General features: G+C 42.2%; 1 protein-coding gene across 2 annotated transcripts in view; it reads left to right on the forward strand.

Moving 5' to 3' along the window:
- The window catches only part of SHPRH (SNF2 histone linker PHD RING helicase), a 73,708-nt gene extending 66,120 nt beyond the window's left edge, over positions 1-7,588 (forward strand). For both annotated transcript variants that reach the window (XR_012651680.1, XR_012651681.1), the window contains 2 exons: positions 1,340-1,541; positions 2,793-7,588. The gene's annotated coding sequence lies outside the window, so the exon portion shown is untranslated. The remainder of the gene's footprint in view (positions 1-1,339; positions 1,542-2,792) is intronic.
- Positions 7,589-8,334: the final 746 nt, after the last annotated feature.

Consider the following 8,334-nt stretch of genomic DNA (forward strand, 5'->3'; position numbering starts at 1 on the left):
AATTCCTTTTAACATTTTCAAAAATAAATAAAAAAATAAAAATTTGTTCAGTTAGTTATACCTAGCTAAAACCTAAAGAACGGAGAAAATAGCCGATATGTTTCAAAGAGACAAACTTCCTGACAAAGCATGAGACATTATATTGAAAATAAGGTATCTTAACTTAGTTTTAAGCCAGCACTCCAGCATGCCCTTACTTTTCTGGGCACAGTACAAATGCTTGGGATAGAATCCAAAGTCCAAATCCCAAATGAGAGATTCTTCTATCGAGTTCAATGGTCTGCGGACCAGTTACACAGGGAGAGGGAACCTGCAACCAAAACGCACCAAAGCTGCAAAGGACGTGAGGGCAGTGAAGGGACTTGCCCAAAGCCAGACGCTGGCAGAGAGGAGACCAGCGAGCCCACCCGAGCTGGCGGGCAGCCACCACCGGCACGCTTGTTTTCGGATGCCTCTGTCGCACAGAGCCGCTGGCACAGGAAGGGTCGAGGCCATTCAGCACAAGCTGTCGCGCACGGTGCCCACTGGCACGCCACGGGATCCTGTTCCTGCTGCTACCGTGGTATTGTATATTGATGCAACTTTACGAAGGTTCTTGTGACTTGCTGGGTTGTTGCTTGCAATGCTCCCTGTTCCCCAGGGTCGTGCGCAGGCAGAGCAGCCTTGTCTTCCATGTCCCCCACGCCTCGGCTGGCAGCTTTCAACAGCTGTCCTGCACCGAGCAGCCGCTCAATCTTCCTCAAGAGATGCCAGTTCTAGCAATAATGTGGAAGAAAGTGTGACCTTGGAAAACACACCACATCTGTTAGCAGACCAGAGCGTTTTAGGACCTGATATGCTGAAATATTTGTGCTGTAAATAGGCAGGAGTTGGAGTTTTTCTGTCAAAAGGCTGTACACCAATCAAAAGTGCTGCACACATTGATCAAGGTTTTTACAGATCTGTTACACTCTGGAATAAACAAAGTGTTAAGTGTATTAGAGGAAGGCACTACAGCTCTTTGGCATCCAGTTATTAAAAGCTGATCTCACAGAAAGTCCGCAGTGGGGTCTCGCTGAATCAAAAGGAAAATAGCTGGTGTGAGTGACATACAGACTTTCAATAAGATGTGTTATGATGATACTATCCTATGACATCACCTGTAAAAGCACTTGTGCTAATGGGGGGTGGTGGTGTGTATGTGTGTGTGGCTTGTTTGTTTGGGGTTTTTTTTAATTGATTTCCACCTTGCTGGAGAGAAATCTCTTTAGTTTTAAATACTGTGATATGATGTACATGGTGAGAAATGAAAGGTAGGATTTCAATGGAATCACCCTGAAAGCATCCGTTTCCTATTGAGGTTTCGCTGCAAAGGAGTCAGAAGACCCGTCTGGCTTTGGGAGCCTTGCTGGCCAGACTTCGGGCACATCTCCTACCCGTAAGGATATGACTGAAGGCTGAGAAGGAACCCGGGCAGTGGATCCTTCCTGCCTGCTCACGCAAGGGATGTCACCCGTGCCAATTCCACAACCCACTGCAGGGAGCCCCTGGCTTGAGGAAAGGTGGGTGCATGCTGGTGATGACTGGGAGCTGTAATCTTCATCCAGGGAGGTGGGGAACAGGGGTGTGTGAAGTAGAACTGCAATGAGAGAAGTGGGAGTGCATGGGTAACGCTTTGGAGGGCAATGTTTTCCTCCTAACACATGCAAAAAAAAAAAAAAAACAAAAAAAACCTGCTACATCCAGTTTCCCTTTGTTTAGCTATCCATGGTATCCTGAGTAAGGAAGATAGTGCATTAGTAGAACAAAAGTTGTTGGGTGTTTGTGTGGTGAGGGAAAAGGGAAAATCTGTACTGCTGACAGAGCTTAAAAGCTAAACAGAAGTCACAGCTGGACAGAAAGGTCAAAAGTTAAGGTATGCTGCTGGCCATTTCTGATGAGATGTTTAAAGAAGTCAGTTCCTTTGGGTAAGTTTCAGTATCTGGGGATGTGTTTTGCTGTCAGCCAGGCCACTGTAAATCTGGAACTTTATGGAGTTTTTCTGTGCTCCTGCCAGTGCAACTGCGACTAAACTTTGGCTCTGGTTACATCCATCGAGAGCAAGCTGCAGCTTGCCTTATCCATAGGAGAATTCCTGTTGACTTCATGAAGTTTTTAATGAGTTGGGACATCTGGATTTGGTACAGTAATACTTACCATTGGGATGTTGCTGTAAACACTAGGATGTTGACAGAAATAAGAGACGAATCGGCCCCCTGCTAACTATTTCACGGGAGCATAGGGTTTCTTCCAAGAAAAATATCTGAGCACTCTAGGGCAGCATCTGCTCCCAGTATTCTGTTCTGCAGGAAAACTACATTCAGAAAGATTAAAATTAGCTTCCCTGGATTCCTGTATAAAACTGTCAGCTTGAGAATCTCCTCTGTCTTGCAATTGCTAATTGCACTAATTCCCTTAAGTGTTAGTGAAACTGTAATGGGTGCTGAGCAGCTGTCTCCTATCCCTTGGGAGTTCCAGCCTCAGTCTACCCTGAGCCAAGGCACGCATCATTTGATAATTAAATGCTTGGTCTCTCTTCCAAGTGAACAGTCAGTGAGCTACTATGAAAATTGAGGATGAAGATGATGAATATTTAGAAAGGGAGAGCTGTCTTTTAGATACCTTCCCTTGTGCACAAGTCTAAATTTTGGAGACTTTCTGTGTTAGATACACTGCATGGTTGCATTTGTGTTCCTCAGTTAGACCCCTTCTTAAATACAAATCGTCCATTCAAAGCAGAAACTTGATTTGGCCTCTTTTTCTCCCTCCTGCAGCTTATGATCCACTCCGGCATGTAAATTTAAAATGAACAACCACCGTGACAATTTGGAAGACAATTAGTACATAAAAACCTTCATGAGCTGCTTCAGTTACAGTAAGAACTGGTCATAAACCAGCAGGAACATACCGTCTGCAACGCGGCAGAAGTGTTTGGAGCTCTCTGTGCCAGAGGTTAGCTGGCAGCGAGAGGGAACCGCTTGCTGCTGCTGAGGTGGAATTAACTGGCTGCAGCTTATGTGGATTGGTCAAGCTGATGCTAAGCCGGTGACTCAGTGGTAAAAGGAGAGCTGGGGCTCTCTCTGTGCAAACCCTGCAAGCACAAGAAATAATCTTCTCTTCAGTTTGCAAATTACCAGAGGTTTTATAAACAATTGCAAAGGTCCTATAGAAAACACAAGTTTTTCCTCACCCTGGCCGGTATAATTAAAACACTCCCTGACCTGATTGCCTTCTTGCGATCTTAGTGCCAGCCTTGCGCCTGAGATGTTGCTGGAGCTCTATCCCTCATTTACTAGAGGGGGAAGGACAGTTGTACTTGCTGATGCTGTTTTCAGCCACCCTACCGGCATGGTTTCACTTGATTGGGAACTCAGACCCAGCGGATGAGTGACATTCAAGTAAAAATTTCCTGTGGCTGGAGATCATCTCTTCCACATCACCAACTGGATTTACCATAACAGCAACATGAAGCTGAGTATCATCTGTCTATTACTAATGCAATACTCCGTATTTCCTTGTTACTTTTCCTAGAGACTTCACACATGCACTAAAGGAGGGGAAAGCAGGTCCTTCCTCTATCAGATCATTTTTCAGCTTGGGGGCTGCTCTTTCTGCATTGCCAACAGGAGGAGAGTACTCCAGTCTTCTCTGGAAATGTCTGTATGTCATGGCTCCAGTGCTGCAGGAGTTGTTTTTCAGACCAGACCCTCTGGTACTCGGCCACAAGCTGCCCTGCTGCCAGTTCACCTGTAAAACAGGGCGAGCTGTGCATGGGAAGAGGGTATTTCAGGGCTCTTACATACTGATGTGGAGTGGTGCCAAGCCATCATTTGGTGTCAGAGTAGAGCCTTCTGGTTCCAGCAGCTTTACGGGGCTGTTCATCAAAATTTAGTGTTTCATACTGGGTAGGAATGCCTGTTCAGTACCACAGCCTGTGATAAACAGTCGCACTCTTCTCTATCCCATCCAAAGATGCTTACAAGCTTTCTGGGTCTCTTGGTATCTATGCACGTACCCAGGTCAGACTTTGCACTGAAAATGGCTGTGTAAGTGGTGCACGCTACCTTCCGCACCAAGAGGGTCATTACAAGGAAGAACCTGAAAAACGAGCTATGCTTTCCCTAATACAAACTCCACATCAGGATTTGTTCCTTGCACCGTTTGCTAAGATCTGAGCAGAAGGGTCCTGCATCTGACAGGAAAGACAAAGGATGTTCCTTTCCATTCCTGTCCCCTTTCCAGGGACGCTGCATCCCTGTGCTAGGCACAGATGTGAGGGAAGAGGTGCTCCAACTCTTGCGCACAAGACATAAACATTCTGGGTCTCCACAAGCCAATTTCCCCAGAATCTATATTTAGCAGCACTAACGAAACTGAAAATAAACACCTTGGGTTACATTTAACGGATGAAATTTTTTTTTTCTTTATCCTTTAACCATTTCTCAGGTTGCTGCACTTGTTCCCTCATTTGAATTCCAGGGCCACATGACAGCTGAACCGTTCCTTGGTCGGCTGCTGGTCTCAACCTTAACTTAATTCTGGGCTGTGGCTGTGAGGCCCCTTGGTAAGCTCAAAGAGAAGAACCTGTGGCATTACCAATACTGGAGCATAGGGCAGGCTTGGTTTCTTGCTCAGTCTTCACTCCGACTGTTGTTCTTCTCAAGAAGTGATTGGCATCGGAGAGGTTTGTATTGTTGCTATTTAACGTGGTATCATTTATTAAGGAACTTGCTGGTGGATGAGTTGGGTAAGGAAAAAGAAGACATCAGGCCCTAAAAGTTGCTTAAATTATTTCTCAAAGAAAGTTTTTCAAGCTTGCAGTGTATTTCACAACTTAAAAATTGACCTATGTTAAAGAAAAAAGATAAATTGTTTTAATGATGGAAGTCGTTTGTTATCATGTATGAAAGGTGTATTGTATCTCTGTTGCTACCACTGGAGAAGGCACTGGGCTGGTTCTGAGTTTTGGTGATCATTAACTGCCCTGGCATGATAAGGTGTGAGGCAGTCATTACTGTTTTTCTGGCATATCATTCCAGTGATCTCCGAGTTAGGGGCTAAATTAGGTTAGAGCATGATAAGATTTCATGAAGACGGTCTGAGTCACCCACTCAAGCAACCAGGGATGAAAGCTTCCAAACTAAGCTTTGTGTCCCCCCCACCCCAAGACGTCCATCCCCACTGAGTTCCCTTGAATGACAAGGACTGCCAAGAGGTTGGCAAAACAGACCCAAGGAAACATCACTATGAACTGCTGACGGCTGTCCTCAATGGGTGCCTGTTAACGTTACACTAGCACTGAGGGCCAGGCACGTACAGATTTTAAATACCTTTTACCTATACAGAACAATACAAAACACTTCATGAAAGTCCACACCTGGGGTAAGAGATTGATCCAAACGTGATCTAAAGAGAAGAAATCTTCTCCTAAAAATAAAACCTGTATGTAAGCTGGACTTGTTCTGTACTATATACAGCATCACACATAATTAGGGGATCATAAAGCATACCCAGTAAGGTGAGAGCAGAGTTGCTACTCTACTCCTGTTTCTATAGCGGATCTGGGATTTCTAGGCAAAATACGCTTTAAATTCAATATCCAGTTTCTGTAAATTTTTTTCTCAAGTCATTTTCCTTTGAGAGTGCTAATCTAAATGCCTCATATATCCCACAGGCCACGTTCTTTACTTCACAGTACATCACGGGATTTATGGGAAAGCTGCAGTGAGTGGCAGGAGGTATACCACAGGGAAGAAAATACAGCTTACTGAATAGAATGGAAGCATGAAGGGTCTGAAGGAAAGTGTTCCCGAGGCACTCTGGCCACTTGAGTAAAATTCTATGTCGAACTGGCTTGAAATAAAAAAAAATAAAATTCATTCTTAAATGTCAAAATACTTTTTTTTTTTACATTTTTGAATCAGCATTGAATCAGAATTACAAAAAAATTATATTCTGACTCTTTTTTCCTTAGTTGTACTTACTTCATTGTACTTTTTGTAATGGAGCCTCAGAATAGTTGTCATTCCACATAAATTTCAATCCAGCAATCATTTGTTGATCTTTAGGTAGAACAGTTTTTTGTTAAATCTGAACTAGGATTTAATATGATGAAGAATCAAACTGCACTAGGCTGTATAAACTCAAATGCTTAATTTTAATGTTTACACAGAAATCAATGAAACCCTTATTTGTACCAAGGGTCTGACTGAGGTGGAGATTCCGAGTACCTTTTTTCTGAAAAAGAATCCTCCAATTCTAGTAAGTACTCATCCACATTAAACTAATAAGGTATTTTTATGCCTTCAACTGTGGGGTTTTTTCCTTGTAATCAGTATCATTTCATTTGATCTCAGTGACAGTTACATATTCCTGTAGTCAGGCTCACTGTAATAGTGTAAAACTTACTGAATTTGGACAGACAGATAATGCTAGACTGTGGATGTCATGGGGGAACTGCCCCTGCAGTACAGTGGGCTTTCTAGAATTTAGTCTGAATTCAGATGTTTCACTGGACATCTTCATGTCAAAGGAAAGAGCAGAAAAGATAAACCATTTTCTCTTTAATTCTTTCTAATTTTCCCCCCTTTTCAGTAGTAAAGAAAATAGAAATTGGTGGTGGTAGCACAAAGAGACAACTCCAGGCTATCAACATGGTGACAGACCAGAACACGTTAGAACAAAAATGACAAAACAGCATCCATTCCTCCACTTTCCTGAGTTCAGCTGCAAATATCTTCAGCTTAATGTTGTTTGATTGTCTCAAGGACTTTACATAAATTTGATGGACAGCATGTTAAAAAAAAAAAACCACAAGTCTGTAAATACAACAGAGCCTGCAATGAAACCTTGGACCCATTGGATTTCTATTAATATTTCTAAAAGAGTAAAATTTGCACTGCAGTTCCTGCACTTGAATATTTCATCTGTCTCTTCTCTCTTACTTTCACAGAAACAGACAGAATCTTTACATCCTATATCACAAGTGATACAAAATTATACACAGCTCAGTTTGTCATGTGAAAATCCTTTTTTGTCCTGTCTACTTGAGTCAAATGAAAGTGTGATAGTGGGTGAAAGGCTTCTATTTTCCCACTTTACTACGTAATTTGCTGAATTGTGAGAGACTTGCATTCCTATTTGTTGTCTGCCTACAGTCAACAGCGTACAGTGACTTGCATTTCAGGGTGCAAGAAGATCTAATATGGAAAAGAACATGAATATGACAAAATCCGACTGTTCTTTGCATGCATTTTGCTGGAGCTGGATAGTAAACACCTGTATGATGTTTACTGTCTCTACATGGTGTTTACTATTGTACTTTGACCTCTTACCTAGTGCTGGGCAATTTATTATTCTCTCAGCCCATTAACCAAACATAGTTGGAAAATGAAATTTTGCATGGTAAGAAAAGGGGCAGAAATACACAACTTTAGGTGGAATTTTGCAATGTGCTCCAGCCAAAAGCAATGAAAACAGAATGATGAAAATACTGAAATATTTTGCTTTGACATTTTAATGATTTGTTTCGTGTCAGAAAAGTAGAAAAATTATTCCAATGCCTTCAGAAAGACAGACATTAGTTGGCTTTAAAATCACATTTCCCATTTTGCAATTAACCTAAGGGAAAAAGTGAACATTTGAGTTTATTCAAAATGTTCTTGTTTGTTGGTCTGCTTGTTTTTTCAGAGATAAAAATCCATTTAATTTCTATGCAGACAATTTTTTTTAGTTGTTTTCATTCTTAAGTTTGGCAATTAATTCAAAGTCTTCATTCGTCCAAACACACTGACAACATTTAAGTTATCGGAAACATCATCTGTTATGTAAGAAAACTGTGTTTTGCAGCATAAACCAAACAGTAAAAGAGGAGCAAGGTTTATATTGGAGCTCCCTAAATCAAGCTCAGAAGATTTTATTCTGCCTGCCTTCCACCTCAGATGATCCAGGCAGATGATTAGACATGAGAGATTCACCCCTCACGATTCAACAGCAAAACTCTGCAAGAAAAAAATCTCTGCTTCTGCCTTCATCACTCCAGAGCTACATACAGACCCCAAATGGGAGTTCTACTCAGCTATCAAAGAAATTCTGGGTAAATGGGGACATCAATCTCCTGCTACTTGGCATTCTCCATCAATGCAGCTCCTAGCCATCAACTGTGTATCCCATGGGTCTGCAAGCCAGCGTTCTCCATGCTGTGGTTGAGAGTTTGATTCTAAGAAGAGACCCAAGTCCACAGTTTGAGATTTTGGACCTATGTTCTTTCTGCTGTAGTACACAGCTAAAATTAATAGCTCCTTGTTTCTTTTATTC

This window comes from Buteo buteo, chromosome 9, assembly GCF_964188355.1.
Source record: "Buteo buteo chromosome 9, bButBut1.hap1.1, whole genome shotgun sequence".
In the NCBI taxonomy this organism is placed as follows: Eukaryota; Metazoa; Chordata; class Aves; order Accipitriformes; family Accipitridae; genus Buteo; species Buteo buteo.